Raw genomic sequence first — 19,193 nt, forward strand, 5'->3', positions numbered from 1 at the left:
AATAGTTGTGTTCAACTCATAAACTGTGAAAAAACTGAGTAAACTAACAAAGAACACCTGGTTCCTGGCAAATACTACCTACATCTGAGCTGTTTTTATTTTTCTGAATTTTACTATTTGCTGGTTGAAAAAAATCAGCTGTGTTGATACTGTTATCCTATATTAATTGCAATAAAGTCTTTAAAATGTGACTAAGTTAAAATGAGGCCACTAAGCGAAAATGAGGTAGGGTTTCTAACTATAGCCTCCATGAACATTTCAGACTGAAGAATTCCTGGCTGTGAGTGCTGTGCTGTGCAGCCTCATCACGTTTAACAGCATCTGTAGAGTTTATCCACCAGATGCAAGTGGAAAACACCCTCTGTACTCCCAGTTGTGACAACCAAGTGTCTCCTGGCAGTGTCAGTGTACTCTGGGGGACAAAATTGATTGACCCTGGTTGAGAATCCCTGGAAAATATTTGCTTAAGAAATAAAAAAAATATTCTTAGAATATTTTTAGGAAATATTCTAAGAATATATTTCTTAGGAAATACTATACCTGATGTCTGCTTCCTACATAATTCATACCTAGTGTTTGACATATTTTGAGTCATAGTATTAGAGTTTTGTAAGATGGTTTTTCTTTTAAAATATCATTAAAAGAGGTTTCTGAATTGAACTCATATTTTCTTTTATTGTGGCATAAGGCCAAAATATCTGAATATGTCAAATGCTCTAAAATATTAATGCATAACAACAGAAAATAAAATTGACTTAAAAATTGATCACATAATGCTTTAATGAAAACATATGGTAGCGAAAAAAGTTACAACTAAAGCTTATCAGAGATAATTCAAATGTTATGAGAAATGGAATTAAATACTTTTTGAATTTTTCATGTTGTTATAGAGCTTTATCTAGGATAGAATTGAGAATTTCAACACTCATCAAAATTTGTGGCCATATTTCATGGCAAATAGTTTAGAAAGATGAAGTAGGTGGAGAACGTTAAAAGTACCATAAGGGACTGTTTTTCTAGAGAAAATACATGGCAGTTGAGCACATCCTTCTGAATGTATACCATCCTTCTGAATTTGGGTATTGATATTTATCATGGCTCAGTAACTCACCAGCAAGTTAAAAAAATTCACTATGTTTACACAGATTCTAATACATAATGAATGATGCCTTACATCTTATCTCCGACATCTCTATTGTTAGAATCATTATCACCTGTGCCATGCCTTACTCTTTGCTTGGGGGTTTTGGTACTTAATCACTGATATACTGGTCCATGAGGAATAGAGTCTGAAAAGTACATGTGGTGTATCTGTTGGATTTGTCTTGTAGTTAACATATATATGTATATATGTTTATATTTATATATACACGTAAATAAACACAAATACAGACATATATTTTACATATATACAAATTTAAAGCATATATACCACTGTACTACTTTTTCATATATATGGATATAAAGATATTATATGTGCATATGTATATATGTATATAAAGATAAAATACCGAATTTATCCAAACTCCAGATTCAAGGAGTACACTGCATACAAGGGGCAATGTCTAGTTGTCTTTATCTGTTCACAAAGTAAGATTCTAATAATTTAATAGCCTAAAGGAATTTTCCACATATGTAATAGTTACCCTGTCATGTTTTCATGCTAAGAGTAAGTTTTACATAATCCTTTACTGGCAAGGTGACAAGCTGGAAAATAGTGGGTTGCCTTTTATTGATTATTCAGCCTGTGAGAAAAAGTTTTCTTCTGTTACCACTTTGAATGCCATGTCTTACAGTTTCTGTCTGTGTGAGATTATTTTTTTTATTACTGATTTTGTTTCTGTTCTGTTGGATGTCTTTTCTTTTTGAGCAATTAACAGACAGACTTTCCAAGATGAGAATATAGCTCTAGCTAAACTTAATTTCCTTTCTCAATTAAACTAAATGTTTATTATATTATTAACCGAGTTAGTGTTTGTGTTATTATGTTAATTTGAATATGCCATTTAGAATTAGAGTCAATACATTTGTCAATTCCATTTCCTTTCTCCTGTATCTTGATTATTTAGAAACATTTTTATTTTGAATTTCAGAATATTACAAGGGTACAAATGTTTTGCTCATATAAACTGCTTTTGCACTGCTTGAGTCAAAGTCATAAGTGGTGCCCATTCCCCAGATAGTGTGCATTGTAGCCATTAAGTATGATATCACCCCCCTTCTCAACCCTCCCACATGCTTGATTTCTGTGGAGTTTTACTTCCATCTGAGTGTGAGTGCTGATCTGTTAGTTCCAATTTAACAGTGAGTATATGTGATTGTTTTTTCATTCTGCAATATTTCACTTAGGAGAATAGTCTCCAGTTCCATACATATTGTTGCAAAACGTATTAATTTATTTTGATGGCTAAGCAGAACTTTATGGTATACATATACCATGTTTATTAATCTAACGAATTGATGGGCACTTGGTTGATTCCCATCTCTGCGATTGTGAATTGTACTGCCATAAGCAGCACAATTTAGTTCAAGTGTCTTTGTGACAAAAATGACTTTTTTTCACTTGGGTAAAATACCAGTTGTGACATTACTGTATCAAATGGTAAGTCTATTTTTAGTTCTTTAAGGAATCTCCATATTGTTTCCATAGAAGTTGTGAATTGTGTTGCAATAAATATTTGAGGGCAGGTGTCTTTTTGACAAAATGATTTTTTTTTTTGCCCCATTGAGAATATACACAGTAGTGGGATTGCTGTATCAAATGGTACGTCTACTTTCAGTTCTTTGAGGAATCTCCAAAATATTTTCTAAAATGCTAGTTAAAAGCCCCAACAACAGTGTATAAATGTTTCTTTGTCTCCACATTCACACCAGCATCAAGTGTTTTGTGACTTTTTAATGGAAAACCATTCTCTCTGGGGTTAGGTGATATCTCATTGTGGTGTTGATCTGCATTTCTCTGATGATCAGTGATGTTGAGCATTTTTTCATATATTTATGGGCTGTCAGTAAATCTTCTAAAGCTTCTTTTCCTATCTCCGCTCACTTTTTTTATGGGGTTATTTGATTTTCTTTCTTGCTTATTTACTTGGTTCTTTGTAGATTCTGATTATTAGCCTTTTATCAGATGTATAGGGTGCAAATATTTTCTCCCATTCTGTAGGCTGTTTGTTCTGCTGATTGTTTCCTTGACTATACAGAAACTTTAAAATTTATTCAAGTCCCATTTATTAATTTTTGCTATTGTGTGATTGTCCTTCGGTCTTCTTCATAAGTTCTTTGCCTAGACCTATGTCTACAAGAGTCTTTCTAACATTTTCTTCGGGAATTCTTATGATTTCATGTCTTAGACTCAAGACTGTAATCCATCGTAAATGAATTTGAATTAGAGATAGGGATCCTGCTTCAATCTTCTACATGTGACTATCCAATTTTCCCTGCACCATTATTGAATAGAGATTCTTTTTCCCAGTGTACATTATTGTCTGCTTTGTCAAAGATCAGATGGTGATGAGGACGGTTTTATATGTAGGTCATCAACTACATATAAAAGACGGTTTTATATGTAGGTCATCAACTACATATAAAAGACGGTTTTATATGTAGGTCATCAACTACATATAAAACTGATCAACTGGACTGTGTCTCTGTTTTTGTGCCAGCACCACGCTGTTTTGGTTACTATAACCTTGTAGTGTAAAGTCTGGCAAAGTGATGTCTCCATATTTGTTCCTTTTGCTTAAAGCTGCTTTGGCTATTTGGACTCTTTTCCTATTCCAAAGTATAGTACTGTTTTTTCCTAGAAAACACTATAAATCACTTAGGGTCGTAGGGACTTTTAAACAATGTTGATCTTTCACCTCTTTGGTTAAATATATTCATAGGTATCTTATTTTCTTTGTACCTATTGTGAAAGGCATTGAGTTTTTGATTTGACTCTCAGCTTGGCTGTTACTGGTGTATAGGAATGCTGCTGATTTGTGCACATTGATATTGTAACCTGAGACTTTGCTGAATTTATTTATCAATTCCACGAGTCTCTTGGTGGTATCTTTGGGATTTTCTAGATACAAGATCAGATTTTGAGCAAAAAGCCATAAAAAATAATGATGGGATGTCTCGAAACAGGTGGCATAACTGTATGTGTGCTGCCGGCCTGAGGCCTCCTCCATCCTGTCAAGGGGAGTGCTGTCCTTCTCCCCTCTTATACAACACCATATCCTGAATATCTTATGGAGGCAACACTGAGGTCAAGAACAGAGAGAGGAAGAAACAAGGAATTTTAAAGGACAATTAAACTTATGAAATTCTCCCTACATGCCTTTTTAACATTTCTTAATAGTATCAGTGTAATCTGGCTTATTGTACCCTCAATGAATCCCCAACAATAAAAAAAAAACAACAAAAACATTTCTTAATAGTAAGGTGATACAGATTTATTTACTAACATCACCATTTTGGTGGTGGGAAAATGTGAGTCTGTGGATTGACAAGGATTTGCGAGGTGTAGCAATTAATGGGAGAAGAGGTTCTTTGTCCTCGTTCCTGTGGCTCCAGACACTGGGCTCTCACGCTGTATCTCATTCTTTGTGGGAAAAAATTTTCTGTCTTAGGTTGCTGAGAAAATGAACCTGAGGTTAGTCATCATGATGTGTAATTTCCCTTAGAGAATCTTTGATAGATAAAGACAGCCAAGAATTTTTTTTTCTTTTTTTAACAAAGTCTTAAAAGATCTTTCCATCATATATGAAGAAAAAGAAAAAAACAGTAGCCAATTTAGGGGAGAGATATTATTAAAATATACATCCACATTTTAGCACATATCACATTGGGTCAAATACTCATGGGTTTTGTCCTCTTATTTTAACCCTGTGTGTGTGCGTATGTGTATATTTTTTCTCTATATATGTATACACACATCTTTTTATTTTTCTCTTTCTGTGTATACTCAGACACACGTCTTTACTTTTTTTAATAAAAACAAGTATAGTGAGATATTTGAATACTTAACATTTTATTAGCTTTTCCTGTACACTTATCATCTTCAAAATCAGTTAATTTTAATTTTAGGAATTTTGTGTCCTTATGTGGTACTAGCCTAGACAAGAACACATTGTTGGGTAGATTAAAATAAATCACATATGTTTTGTTTCAGGAATCAAAGTCGAGTGTTTAATGTCTGTTTTGTAAAACAGGCACAAATACCTGACCTCTTCCTCCCCGGACATAGGCCGTTATAAACTCTGAAGTAGAACGTCTTCTCGGAAACTTGGGGCGCTTTGTGCCATAGTGAGGGATGGTCCTCAGATAAGCAAGTAGCAGTTCTGTCTCTCAGTAATAATATCCAGCCTATCATCTTGTGGATCAGTGATTATCTTAGTGGAAATCAGAAGATAATGCCAAGGAAACATAAAATGTGCAGAATGTCCTGCCTGTTCTGCGGAGAATAACTTGTTAAATTTCACTCCTATTTAAATTTCAATTACTCGATGAAGCAGGTGATGAAAAATTAGCTCACTTCTTCCTTCTTCTTGAAATTTAAACTTTTAACAATTAATTTTTAATCATGGTTCATATCAATTTAAAGAATCTACTTCATTTATTTTTTCTTTCTAAATTTAAGTATGCATGCTCACTGGTACAACTTTTATTAGATAAGAGAAATGCTATTATGATGTATAGATACTTTTATTTCTAGATAAACATGTTCTAAATTTCACCCCAGCATATAAAATATATGCTGTTTATGAGTAATTCACATGATTCTCGTATTTAGCAAAACATTTTATTCAATGTATGTCCTATTCTAGCTCTGAATTTCCTAGTATCTATTTATAAATGATTTTCCTTTATAAAACATTGTGTATTTCTCAGTAGGCACACTGTTGGCAAATTCAGAGATAGGGTGCCTGAGGAAGTAGCATGAATTGTTTTGACTTTATCTGGTTATACTGGCACTCTGCTGCTCAAGTAAACATCCCCAAATTCAGCCTGACTGCTTGAAAATCTGCATTAAGAATTTTTGCTTTTTGAATATCATCCAAATTCCGAGACTAGACTTTAACCTGCGTGAGAACAGATGCCCTGTTTGTTGCGTTCATGGGTAACTGTGTCAGTGCTTGCTTTTGTGCCTGTTTTGAGCAGGCAATCAGGAAATATTTGTGAAAGAAAAAAATTACATAACCAAGATACTGTGTTATCTGACCTTAGCCTTTCCCAAGGTCATCTGCGGTAACTTTTCTCCCCACCCTCTATGTCTAACCCAACCAGATCACTTTCCCTGCACCCTGCAGTTGCTCTCATCTTCTCCAGGCATTTTGTGTGCTGCTTCTATTCCTTAAAACGACTTTCTTTCAAATCTGCATTCTTCATTTTTGCCTGTCATTCTAGGACCCATCAGTTCAAATCTACTTCTTAAAGTATTTACAGTCATCTTATTTGGATTTTGTGGTCTTTTACAACAAAATGCCCTCTGAAAATGCCCTCTGAAGCTTATTTTCACTTTTTATTCATCTTTTCTCTTTTGAAACATGGCTTTAAATATGTCTTTTCTCACATCTTGGAGGCGAGTGAGTATAAGAGGTAGCAGAGTGGTTTAGCTCTTGTTTCTTCAGCAGGGCCCACCACACGACCTTCAGTGTGCTGATGCCCAAAAAGTGATTGTTGAGTGAATGGACACTTCAACTCCAGACTCAATTAGTGTTTAGTTGTCCCTTCTTCCGTAGTTATATTTAAAAACTTCCCACAGCTGATGTGATTCGTTAGAAATTCAATGGAACTTGCTTGTTGAAGATATTCAAGGAGAATCTTTTGATTTGAGATATAATAATAAGAAAGAACTTTGAAGCTGAGTGTGGTGGCTCATGCCTGTAATCTTCTCACTCTTGGAGGCTGAGACATGAGGTTCTATTGAATTCAGGAGTTCCAGATCAGTCTGAGCAAGAGTGAGACCCTGTCTCTACTAAAAGTAGAAAAATTAGCCAGGTTTCATGGCAGGTGCCCATAGTCACAGCTACTTGGGAGGCTGAGGCAGAAGGATGGATAGAACCCAGGAGTTTGAGGTTGCTGTAAGCTAGGTTTATGCCAGGATGCTCAGGTCTAGCCTGGGGCAACAGAATGAGACTCTGTCTGAAAAAAAGAAAGAAAAAAAGAGAGAAGTAGGAAGGAAGAAGGAAGGAAGGAAGGAAGGAAGGAAGGAAGGAAGGAAGGAAGGAAGGAAGGAAAGAAGGAGAGATAGAGAAAAAAGTAAGTAAGGAAGGTAAGAGAGATAGAGAGAGAGAGAAAAGAAAGGAAGGAAGGGGAGAGAGAGAGAGAGAGAGAGAGAGAGAGAGAGAGAGAGAGAGAGAAAGAAACTTTGAACTAGGAGGAGGAATCTTAAGTTCCTAGACTGACCTCTTCTAGGTTGAGTGAATTCAACAACAGAAACAGTGACTTAAAATAACTTTTTTTTTGAGACAAAGTTTCAATTGTCATCCTGGGTAGAGTGCTAGGGCACCATAGCTCACAGCAACCTCAAACTGTTGGGCTCAAATGATCCTCTTGCCTCAGCCTCCTGAGCAGCTTTGACTAAAGGCTTGGCCACATACAGCTATTTTTAGAGACAGGTCTCGCTAACTCTTGCTCAGGCTGATCTCCAACTCCTGAGCTCAAGCCATCCCCTGGCCTCGGCCTCCCAGAGTTCTAGGATTACAGTTGTGAGCCACCGCACCCAGCCTGAAATAAAATAACAGTAATAGTATCATATCTAAATCTCTTACTGTTGTGCATAACAACTACTGGACCTCAATTAAGTCACCTTTTTCCCTTTTCCTATTATTCTTTCTTTAACTTTCCTTTTTTTCTCTCTTCCTTTCTCTTTGTACTCTCTCTTTTAAAAATAGTAAATTTATTTAAATGATTTTATAAGCTGTTATTGACCTAAAACTTTTGTGGCCTGGATTTTATATTAAATCAATTCAGCTAGCCTTTTATTGTATTGTTTTAGTTTGTTTATTTATGTTAGTTTCTTGGATTTACTATATGCAAAAGTGGGAACAGTTATATTTGGAAAATACAGGACAATTCTATATTGGAAAACAGAAGACTAAACCGTAGTGTTTTAAGCTCTGAGGATAAAGTATTTGAATAGAGTATTTTAAAAAACATTATTGTTAGCAATATGTTCCTAGTATCTGCTTCCCAAATTCACATTGGAATGACTTTGTATAGATTTTAAAGAAATGTAAAGAAACTTACTGTCTGAATTTGGGTTGACAATTGATGAAAGGCCAGTACTGAGAGCCCTTTCTTTTTAACTGCCAAATACCCTTTTTTTGTTTCTTTTCTTGACTTTATTTTTCTTTTAAAGACGGAGTGTGAGCCTGTCCTACTGTGCTTGAAGTGGTGATAATAACATTTAACAGACTAGATAGGTTTTGCTGTTAGTAACTATAAATAGACACCAGGTTCTTGGCATTTCACTTTCTCCTTCTATCATTTCTTGCCCAAGGAACTCTGATATATTTATTCTGCCCTTATTTTATACTCCTGATATTTTTCTCTTTTTCTTTTATCCACTGCATATGAATGCAAAGTATATTTTTGCATAGAATGGTTTTTGCAAATATATTTACATTAAACATTTTGTCTTTTTAATCAGTATTACGCTGATGGGAGGTTTTCTATGTATGATTGTTTTATTTTTAATGCTTGGTACAAGTTCAGTTCCTTTTCTTGATTTCCTTGTTTGTATTTTTTTTCCCTCAGAATGTTCTATATGCTACGTTTTCCATTTTTTTTTTTTTTTTTGCAAAATGCTTTCTGAACTAGTGTGTTGTGAATTTCAAATAATTCATTTTTACTTTCATGCTCTGAATGGACATTCTTTTTCTCTGCTATTATTCAGATGAAAAACGATAAAAGTGACAAAAGGAATATAAACTCCACCATAGAAGTTGCTGCTAAGTGAAAACTTATTCCAGCATGTAAAAGATTTGCTCAGAAAATATTTTGCATTTCACTTAAGAAACCTATTTTAAATAGGATAAGATGCTTATTTTCATTTTTTAAAATGAAGGGGTAAATTGTGTGTGTAGGCATATGCATAATCTTTCAAAAGTTGCCATTTTTGGTACAAATATTCCCAAAATGGATTACCCTCTTTCTTTACTGACTCCCTGTAGGCAGACCGAAGAATGCATGCCTTATTTTTTATTCACAACATCTCTTGAAAAATGCATGCTGCTAGCTAACAGAACAATACACATGTAGAAGGGAGAAAAGACCAGTCAAGTTGACAACAAAGTGTCTTCACAGGAAAAGTTATGAAATAAAAACTATTTCCTCAATAAATTATCTAAGAAATTGAAATTATGAACTTATCTTAAAATATCTTTGAATATTCTGTGTGATTTCAGAGGCTACATGACTTGTTCAGTGCCTAGTTTTATTGATAAAATATGATATGAGAGATATAATTCTGTTGAAGGTAAAAGAATTTCTGTTGTAACTCTTTGCATATGTATGACAAATTACTCTCTTAAGGCAAAGTTAAGAGTAGTAGGTTTTATGAAGTATCTGGGCTGTCTGGTTCACTAAATCCTGCATAATTTTTCATCCATTCATGTAATTTCTCTTGTAAGTAGAAAATGTTTCCATATCATTGTTTATTTTTCTAAATTACTTCTGTAGATATAGCTATCACTCTGAAGCAGCTGTTCTCATTATGACAAGGTAGGATAGGATAGTATATTGGATGGATTTATCCACAGCGGGAGTCTTTCTCTTAAGCTGTGTTTTCCAACACGTAGTTATAATTGTTTTTTAATTGCTTGTTAATTGAATCAATATTGCTAATGGAATTACAGTTGTATGTAGATTGAAGTAATTATGCTGCCTTTTTTATGTGAATGTGATTAATCCACTAGGCGTGTAATATTTATGACTATAGCAGCCACAGAAATTTAAATATATCTTTTCCTTTGCAAAATTTACACTATTTCAGAGACAAAATAAATATATAATCTTTAAAACTGTTAGAGGTAAACAGATAATTATAAGATTATATTGAATTTTAGTTATAGGCATGGGAGGGACTAACTGGAGGCTGTATCTGAGAGCCATAGTTTTAGGAGGGAAATCCCCATTGGTAGAGGAAGGATGTGTTCCTATCAGTGTCTGAATAGGATAAAAAAAGTTCACTTTCAAAGAAAAGAAGCTAGACACAGAGAAGCTCAAAGGCAAGCTAGTGTACACATTCACGACCACCTTGTTAAATTGCGTGTTTTCTCACCACAGTTTTAGATTCCTTCCATTGGGAATATGACATTCTGAAGTAGGGCTTTTGGAGACTTGGAGCCTACCGAGAACACATGTGGTAGGGTAAGATTTGATGGTCAGTCTACAACTTTACTGTAGTGTGTACCTTTCTTCTGGATCGAGACTTTGTTCTTCTCTCAGGCAAAGGAGGTTAACTGAAATCTAAATTTTGTTGTTAAATAATCCAATAAGAAGTTTTATCTTTGTAGTTATAATTCTGTGATAGGCTTTTCATCATGTCAGATTTCCTGATCACCATAAAGATAATAGCTTAGGTAAGAAAAATGTGTTAAGCTGATTTTGTCATATTTCTTAGAGCTATGCATGTTTTTATATGCCCAGTTGAAAAGAAAAAATAAAAAAAAAAACAGTAAGTTATTTTTCTGGTAAAGCATGATTATAAAGCATGTCAGCCAAAAGTCAATATAAGTGTCGATTTTGACATTCTCCAAAATATTTTTAAAAATAAAAAAATATTATGTTGACAAAACATTCTACTTGGCTGTGATAATTTAGCAGTACTGGACATCTAGATTTATCATCTTCATCATCGAAATATTTTAGTAATATACTTATGTTTTTAATCTAGGGCAAAATATTGATCAGCTTACCCTAGGATGTAGTTCATACATTAGCTGATCAATTTGACTTCCTGATAGCTTTAGACTCATAGATCAAGTCTTTTTTTATAGTGCTTTAAAAACTCTTGAATTTCAGACTCTTGCACTTGAATTAATTTTGTCTTTCTTCTTACTGTACTTAATGTGATTGATGGCCAAGCCATTGTTAAATAAATGGGAGTATAAAATCAAAGCTATAGCTGATACTGATAGCAACTGGTAAAATTTTAGTTAAGCCCCTAAAAGTGTTTTTATTTAAAACAGCCTGAATGTGTTAACTCACCCAGATATGTTGATACGTTAGAGATTATGTTTCATAGTATTGCAAAAATGATAGATTCTGAAAGCAATAAATGTGTTAGCATATTTATATGACCTTTTGAAAAGTCGATTAGCTACTTATAGTAAAATATTTGTATTAGAAAATTTAATGAATAAAACAAATTCCTTTTAGTTTTAGGTTGGGTTCCAAGACTCAATAATTTAATTAATTAATTAATGACTTTCTTTTATTTAACTACTTGTAATTATAGAAAACATTAAGAAAAAGGCAGGAAAGAAACAAATTTTTTAAACTTTTCACTTCAAAAAATTTACAGATTGGGAGGTTGCAAAGAAAAGTATAGGAAGGCCCTGCACTTTCTTATTTCTCTTTTCTCTTTCTTTCTTTTTTTTTTTTTTTCCTTTTCTCCTTCTTATTCAGCATGTATTTATGTAGTACTGACTTCAAGTGCTAAGGAAGCTAAGGTGGGTAGAATAGGCATTGACCTGGGAAATTTCATAATCAGTTGTGGGATAGAGACATATTAGCAGATAACCTCAATTGAATATATTAAGTGCTGTGGGGGGCCAAAGAGAAGTAAGATCACATACTCTGTCTCTGGAGCTGAGATGCCGGTAGATAGGAGTGAAAAGATGGAATGATGCCAAGGGAAGTCAGCATTTTTAGCTATTGAATGATAAAACATAGTCCAGAAAGAAGGAGGGAGAGGGGTGGAGGGGGCGAGGTCAGTAAGAGGGAGGGTATTTGGTGAGACCTCCCCTAATGTGCATAATGCAATGATACATTTCAAAACTATTGCAAATAGAGTATAAATGTCTTACCACCACAGATAAGTAAGCGAGGTGATGGTTATGTTAATCAGTTCGATGTAAGCATTCCACATTGTATATCAAATCAGCACATTACACCCCTAAATGCATTAATGCACATAGTTATTATTTAACAAAAAGTAGAAAACAAGAAATATTTGTATGGGAATATTTTAGTAGTATTGGCTCAGAAATTATAAAATCTCTTGTTTGAGGCTGTATCATTGCATCATGTTATGATTTCAGTATTTTAGACTTTGTAATCCCAAAGGCTAATTTGTATACTAAATGTTCATTGGGCAAAAAAAGTACTTTTTGGGTGCCCAGCAATTGCAGAGGTACTCCATACATATTTGTTGTTATGTTAATTCATCAATTCAGTCAAAAATATATGTTGAACATCTGCTCACAGGGCCTTGATCTAATAAGATTAATGGGAAGTGACACTAGAGAGGGTCACTCTCTCTCCCTCTCAGCCACATGGGAAACAATGAGAAGAGAGCTTCCTCTAAGTTAGTAAGAGAGCCGTCCCCAGAACCCAACCATGCTCACTCCCTGATCTTGTACTTTTAGCCTTCTAAATAATAAATTTCTGTTGTTCAAGCTACTCTGTCTGTAGTATTTTATTATAACAGCTTAAGCAAAAAAAGCCCTAAACAGTACATGTAAATACATATAGGTTACTCTAACAATTACATTGTTAATAAGTGGGTTGTTAGGAAAGTTTTGAGATACACAAAAATCAAGAAACATAAAATCCAAGTTCAAACAGAAGCAAAAGAAACCCTTCCAGCAATACCAATGAGCTAGGCAAGTTGAAGTTTGTGTGGGTGAATCCAGAAGGACACTATTGACTGTGTGTTTCTCAAAAATGAAGTAATGGACCTTAACATGGTCTGTTTCAAAACTTCGATAGTGCCCTATGTATTATATAAATGTAATACATGTAGAATATGCAAAGTAGTGACTCTTGTGGAATGAAGAAAGTAAAAAAGAAGTAAAGAACAGGAAGTGGTGAGCTGTGGGATGAGGGCCATCTTACAATGTTAACTAGGAAGTGTGGGTCGGCCTCCTGGGGCATGTGACATTTGAGCACACACATAAAGTTTGTCTTGTGAGTTGTTGGTAATGGAGCACCCAGGCAATGAGGACAGTCATCCTGCACATTATGCCCTAATGTGGCAACATTTCTGCTGTGTTTGAGAACCAGCAACGGGGTAGTTTGCTGGAGAAGAGAGTGAGGTTGAAAATCAGTAGGCAGTAAGTTTGGAGAGGTGATAAGAGCAAGATCTTTTATGTTTTTTAAGCAATTGTAGACTTTTGGTTTTACTTTGAGCGAAAGGAGGAAATGTAGGGTTTTGAGAAGGGTAACATAGTGAAGGGCCTACGGTGACAGCTGTGTGAAGAACAGAATTTAGCAGGGGCCAGATGGCAGCAACAACCAGTGAGAAACCTATTGCAGTGATCCGGGCAAGAGAAGAGGATAGTGCAGACTAGGGTGGGACCGTGCAGAAGCTGCGAGTAGTCAATTTCTATATTTTGAAGGGAGAATCAGTAGTTTTTCTGAATAATAGGATTCAAGGTATGAGAAAGAGAATAGAATAAAGAATAAATAATTTTTAAGGTTTTGAGCCTGAGCAACGGGAAAAATGAAGATACCATCAACTGAAAGAAAATGTTTGTCCCCTTTCATCTAACTTCCTGATAGTGACATCAGTGATAAAATTCAGGTCATTGTAGAATATGAACAGACTATATTGAGAAAAATGGAAGGAAGATAAAGAAAAATTAGGGGAAATAACCATGTTTTAGTATTTAAAGTTAATTTTAGCTATTTTTATCCGTCCTTACCCTTGAACAGTCTTTAAAGTCTTGACTGTAGCTGTAAGGAGAGTGATAAAATCCAAGTGATAACAATTTACAATAGAAAGCCTAATCAGAAATAGCATGAAAGTCAATTTGTCTTTAAGGCATTGCTTGTAGTTTCCAGATATAAATATTTAATTCCTTCCAAATTGTATATGCAACATTATGTTAAGCTACTCTATAGAAACCTTTTGAGAAAATGTGTGATGCTATCTGAACACAATTAAATTAGTTTCATCCATTTTTCATCTGTGAAATAGCCCATGTAGGTATTTCAAAATGATTAATTTTTCCTACTTATTCACAAAGCCCTGTTACTAATAGTTATTTTTTGTAATATTTAATTTTCAGAATATTTCCAGCATTTAAATACATTGTATTTTTTTCCATTAGCATTAAGTATCAGATAAGATCCTGCAGGAAATATAGTAGAATCTCTGTAAGCTGACCACCCAAGGGAATGTCATAAACTGGTCAACGTATGGAGGTGGTCAACATAAGGAAGTAGGCCTCCTGTACTGTTACGTACATGTGGTGCATATCCGGTCTGTGAATGTCAACTTAAGGAGGTGATAATTGTAGGGAGGTGGTCAACTATGGAGGTTTTTGTAGACAACACACTCAAAAAGAGTGACTGAAGGTTTAATAAAGGGAATATTTACAAAGGTGTGGGCCGGGTTAAAGGAAATCAGCAAGTTGGGAGAGCTGTTAGTAACTGAAATTTTATGTTCCTCCCAAATGCATATGCCAAACCCCCTCATCCCCCATTGTGATGATATTTGAAAATGGGTTTGGAGGTAACTAGTTTCAGATGAAGTAGTAAGCATGAAGCCCCTGTAGTGGAATTAGTGTCCTTATAAGAACAGGAAGAAAGACTGGAGCTCCTTCTTCCACTCCAACTCATGAGAGTACACATTTGTCCTCCAGGAAGAGGACCTTCACTAGGAATCAAATCTGTTACCTTCTTGATCATGGATTTTCCAGCCATCAGAAATTCAAGAAATAAATGTCTATTGTTTAAGCTGCCCATGCTCTGGTATTCTGTTGTAACTTGACATAATTAAATTAGGGAGTAGGCTAAAAAAGAATACTAAGATTGATGTTACACCCCTTAAGTAAGATAAGTGAATGGTTTTCAGGTACTGGGGGAGAGAATTGTACACTTGACATGTAGCTGCATCTGTCTGAGCAGGTCATGAAGTAAAATTGGTAGAGGAGCAAAGCCTGGAATAAAGCCAGCTTGACCAAACTGGTTTCACACATAGTAATCCTGTTTGTATTTCTCTTTGATGAAGCATAGGAAAGCACCTTAGGAAAGGAAGGCCAATTAACGAAATTCCTAAAAGCCAGACTAGGGGACCTAGCAAGCTATGGAGAGCAGAAGACCAAACGTGGAGGGACATACAGAGAAATCTAGCCAAAGGGAAATTATAATTTGTAAGAGGGAAATTGATTTATATTGAGATAGAAAAAGATATAAAGCATTTTGAGCCAAACATTTTGGGCCAATAACCCTCATTATGGCAGTAAGTAGATACATTTTACAAATAAGATTTTTCTTATTAGCTTATACTTATTTACAATTTTTTAGTAGATTATATTTTCAAAATTGAAAAAAAAGGAATATTACAAAGAATATACCCTTTAACCAGAATTACGTATTGTTAATATTTTACTCCATTTACTTTAACATATGCTCTGTACTTCTTTCACTCTCTTTAATATGTTTTATGTTGTATCATTCTATTATAAGAGCATTGCTAGCCAAGGGAGTTGGACTGAGTCCATGACTGCTACACCCTTCGGAGATCGCAATGCGCTGGCTATGCACCAAATCTGAGGTGGGCATGGTACTTTCCTCCCACTTGATCTGCCAAGTAAAGCCTGCATGTTTGCTTACAGTCAGGCCTGAAAGATCCCACACAGAATTCTGACCAGGAGCTGGACTCTTCAATACTTTATCACAAATTATAATTCCATGCATATCACTTTTTATCCATGATGCCATGTCTGTTTTAGCTTTAATTCTGCAAATGAACACATGGAATGCTCACCATCAGTCCTTTCACAAAGTTTTTTAGCTCTCTCTTGGTTGGGTAAAGCTCATCCTCTATTAGATTGCTCAGAACAGTGCAATATCGCTGAGTCCTTGTACATTCAAACTTGTTTTTCTGTAGCATTGATACTTGAGAGGGTTTGACTGAATGTAGTATCTTTAGCTCATGCTTTTATGCTTTAACTTTCTTGAAAATGCTCCTCTACTTCTGCCTTTATTTGTATGTGGTTTTTAAGAAATTTGATGAAATTCTAATTCTGTTGCATTTCTAAGATAATTCATCTTTTTGCCTCAGGTCCTGAGGATTTCATTTTTAAATTCAAATAGCTTTTCAAGATAGATTGCCAGAGTTTATTACTTTGAGTGAATGGAAATGGTGCACCACTTCAATATATGGAATCAGTTCTTTTATTTTTGGAATTTGTTTGATTATAGTTGTAAATATTGATGTGCTATTTTTTATTTTTTTAATCTTTTCTAAATAGGCTCCAGTTGTACATGTCTTGGACTTTCTTACCTGTCTTCCCATGTGAATAGTTTCTCTCTCATCTTTTTTACTTTAGTTAAAACATAATTTTCACTGTTCTAATAATTTTATTTTTTCATGGGATGTGCTTCACTAAATTTCTCATTAAACCTATTTTCCCTTGGCAATCTTTCCCATTGGTCTTTATTTCTGATAGGTTGCTTTTTTAATTCTTTTTTTTTTATTTTTATAATTAATTTATGCATTTTTTCTTTTGATGTACAGTTACATAATTTCTTTTCTTTATTATTATTAAATCATAGCTGTGTACATTAATGCGATCATGGGGCACCATACACTGGTTTTATAGACCGTTTGACATATTTTCATCACACTGGTTAACATAGCCTTCCTGGCATTTTCTTAGTTATTTTGTTAAGACATTTATATTCTACATTTACTAAGTTTCACATGTACCCTTGTAAGATGCACTGCAGGTGTAGTCCCACCAATCACCCTCCCTCTGCCATGTCCCCCTCTCTCTCCTCCCTCTCCCCCTTCCCCATATTCTTAGGTTATAACTGGGTTATAGCTTTCATGTGAAAGCCATAAATTAGTTTCATAGTAGGGCTGAGTACATTGGATACTTTTTCTTCCATTCATGAGATACTTTACTAAGAAGATATGTTCCAGCTCCATCCATGTAAACATGAAAGAGGTAAAGTCTCCATCTTTCTTTAAGGCTGCATAATATTCCAGGGTGTACATATACCACAATTTATTAATACATTCGTGGATTGATGGGCCCTTGGGCTTTTTCCATGACTTAGCAATTATGAATTGGGCTGCAATAAACATTCTGGTACAAATATCTTTGTTATGATGTGATTTTTGGTCTTCTGGGTATGTACCTAGTAGAGGAATTACAGGATTGAATGGCAGATCTATTTTTAGATCTCTAAGTGTTCTCCAAACATCTTTCCAAAAGTAATGTATTAATTTTCATTCCCACCAGCAGCGTAGAAGTGTCCCCTTTTCTCTACATCCACGCCAACATCTCTGATCTTGGGATTTTGTGATATGGGCTAATCTTACTGGAGTTAGATGATGTCTCAAAGTAGTTTTGATTTGCATTTCTCTGATGATAAAAGATGATGAGCATTTTTTCACATGTCTGTAGGCCGTGCACCTGTATTCTTCAGAGAATTTTCTCTTCAAGTCCCTTGCCCAGCCTGCGATGGGATCATTTGTTCTTTTCTTGCTTATACGTTTGAGTTCTCTGTGAATTCTGGTTACTAAACCTTTGTCGGAGACATAGCCTGCAAATATCTTCTCCCATTCTCAGGGCTGTCTGCTTGCTTTACTTACTGTGTTCTTGGCTGTGCAGAAGCTTTTTAGTTTGATCAGGTCCCAGTAGTGTATTTTTGAAGCTGCTTCAATTGCCCGGTGGGTCCTTCTCATAAAATACTCGCCCAGACCGATCTCTTCAAGGGTTTTCCCTGCACTCTCTTCTAGTATTTTTATAGTTTCATGTCTTAAGTTTAAATCTTTAATCCAGTGAGAGTCTATCTAAGTTAATGGTGAAAGGTGTGGGTCCAGTTTCAGTCTTCCACAGGTTGCCAGCCAGTTCACCCAGCACAATTTGTTAAATAGGGAATCTTTTCCCCACTGAATGTTTTTAATTGGCTTGTCAAAGATTAAATAATAGTAAGTAGCTGTATTCATCTCTTGGTTCTCTATTCTGTTCCAGACATCAACTTCTCTGTTTTTGTGCCAATACCATGCTGTTTTGATCACTATCAATTTATAGTATAGTCTGAGGTCTCCTAGCGTGATTCCTCCTGCTTTGTTTTTATTTCTGAGTAATGTCTTGGCTATTCAAGGTTTTTTCTGATTCCATATAAAATGAAGTAGTATTTTTTCAAGATCTTTAAAGTATGACAGTGCAGCTTTAATAGGGATTGCATTAAAATTGTATATTGCTTTGGGTAGTATGGACATTTTAACAATGTTGATTCTTCCCAGCCATGAGCATGGTATGTTTTTCCATTTGTTAACATTTTCAGCTATTTCTTTTCTTCGAGTTTCATAGTTCTCTTTATGGAGATCTTTAACGTCCTTTGTTAGATAAACTCCCAAATATTTCATCTTCTTTGGCACTACTGTGAATAGAACAGAGTCCTTAACTGTTTTTCTTTCCTAAGTCCATTAAATTTTTCTGTTTTTTCTTCCTATTCTCCAATTCTAGTATTAGTTTTTGTACTAGGTTATTAAATATAAAATGCCTTATTTCCTTAACCTCTAAGTTTGAGAGTTTGTAACTCTGATATTTCACTTTGATACTTCTTGTTTTATTTTTAGTGTGAAAGTACATCTTAATTCTTTTAAGTGTACATTTTGGCTTTCATTTGGTTTTCAGAGCACATTTTGTGAAACCATAGATAAGTCAAACATTCTTATTATTTTTGAATATGAGTTTGTCATGGAACCAATGCACTATAGACCACTTGAAATATCAACAAAGTGGGAAGGATGTAGCTAATGAATACACAGTACACTGGTGGCTTGAGAAGTTCTGCTCTGGTGATTTTTCTTTTCTATTAAGTCATATATACATAGATCATGAATGCATTTATGCCTTTGTGGGATTCAATGTGTTGATTATTTGTACAAATTGGAGTGCTTACATCCTACTAATTAACATAGCTTTCACCTCATTTACTTAATCTCAGTGTTAAGACATTTTGCTCTGCTGATTTTAATGTGAAAATGAGCCACATGGATGACCCAAGATCAA

The 19,193-nt window shown here is 34.7% G+C and overlaps 1 protein-coding gene and 1 pseudogene across 1 annotated transcript in view; one reads left to right on the forward strand and one right to left on the reverse strand.

The window, feature by feature from the left end:
- GALNT13 (polypeptide N-acetylgalactosaminyltransferase 13) overlaps window positions 1–19,193 on the forward strand; it is a 558,341-nt gene that overhangs the window by 143,067 nt on the left and 396,081 nt on the right. The gene's annotated exons all lie outside the window — the stretch shown is intronic.
- Window positions 4,099–4,215, reverse strand: LOC128591087 (uncharacterized; annotated as a pseudogene).

The sequence above is a fragment of the Nycticebus coucang genome, chromosome 7 (genome assembly GCF_027406575.1).
Source record: "Nycticebus coucang isolate mNycCou1 chromosome 7, mNycCou1.pri, whole genome shotgun sequence".
Classification (NCBI taxonomy): Eukaryota; Metazoa; Chordata; class Mammalia; order Primates; family Lorisidae; genus Nycticebus; species Nycticebus coucang.